This window comes from Sinocyclocheilus rhinocerous, unplaced genomic scaffold (assembly GCF_001515625.1).
Source record: "Sinocyclocheilus rhinocerous isolate Xijiao unplaced genomic scaffold, SAMN03320098_v1.1 scaffold1589, whole genome shotgun sequence".
Classification (NCBI taxonomy): Eukaryota; Metazoa; Chordata; class Actinopteri; order Cypriniformes; family Cyprinidae; genus Sinocyclocheilus; species Sinocyclocheilus rhinocerous.
In genome coordinates this window covers 178,560-180,030 of record NW_015648634.1, presented here as the reverse complement: position 1 = coordinate 180,030, position 1,471 = coordinate 178,560, and positions in this window count along the sequence as shown.

Genomic DNA, 1,471 nt, shown 5'->3' with positions numbered 1-1,471 from the left:
TTATCAATATTTAGATTGTTTTGCATCCTCAGATTCCAGATTTTCAAATAGTTGTATCTCAGCCAAATATTGTCCTATCCTAACAATAGCTTATTTATTCAGCTTTCAGATGATGTATAAATCTCAATTTCAAAAAAATTGAACCTTATGACTGGTTTTGTTGTCTAGGGTCACATAACATAATGTTGTATATTTTAATACACGCTGGTCAAAATGTCTAACAAACGTGCGAAATGGTTGTTTTTCTACGTCCGTTTCTTTCCGAGCCAAACCCTGATGGAGGCCGCTCTCCCGCGGCATGCTGGGAGTTTTCAGCGCAACCTGAGAGTGTGACGAGGCAACCGCACGCTAGAGACACACCGGGACTGTCATCGACAGGAGCCCAGAGTTTGACGAACTGTTTCTCTGTTTTTCAGGGGCCCGGCCCGTTCAAGAGCTCCGGCCGTCTGAATGGAGGCTTGTGTTTGTACCAGAGCCGCGCCTCTCTCACGGGAAACTTCACACGCGTCTAAATCACGCAGGTAAAGGATGTTGAGCTGATTTAAAACAAGCAGAGATCTGAGGCTCAGATTGCTTCACTGACTGGGTGGCCAGTGTGGATGTTTCAGACAAAAACAGTAAATGTCTACAAACTTATATTTTATTGTCCATATTTTATTGTTACATAATTTATAGACATAGATAAAAGTGAGTGTGTGTGTGTGTGTATATATGAAAATAAAAATAAAACAAAAATAAATAAGTAATGATAATAATAACAACCAATAACTAATAATAAATAACTACATTTTAAAAATATATTTAAATATTATTAAATATTTAGTTAATTTTTCTAGACAGCCTTCAAAATAAACTTATAAATGTATAAATATTACATAAATGTGTAAATATTATGTTTTTATATATACTGTATATATATATATATATATATATATTTAAAAATATATACGAAGGAAAAACAGCGTGAGCGGCGAATGACAAGAAAATCCCATCACGGTGTATCAGCAGATGAACTGCGCTTTCCCATAATGCACCGGGACAAGCTAAATAAAGAATATATATTTATTTATAAGCCGTTCTAGAAAACTAAAATAAATATAATATTACAATTGATTTATTATTTATTAAATAAATATTTATTTATGTCCATATCCAGACACTAAACAGCTGGATCCGGATGCGAGGAATCGTTCTAGACTGTGCAGCGATTGTTTACTGTGAAGTTTTTACAGCCTTATTTCAACTTTACACACATAACGCATAAATACATGGATGGTCGAGAGTGTATTTCACATGGAAACTGTTCTCCTCAATGTATACTGTGTTTCAGTGCTGTTATGGAAAAGTAATTGCAGTAATTTTCTGGGGAATGACATGCCTCATGAGCTCAGGGGCTTTCCCTGCAAAACGCCAATAGAAACACTTCAGAAACACTCTCACCTTCCCACAGAGAGCCGATACAGCCACACAC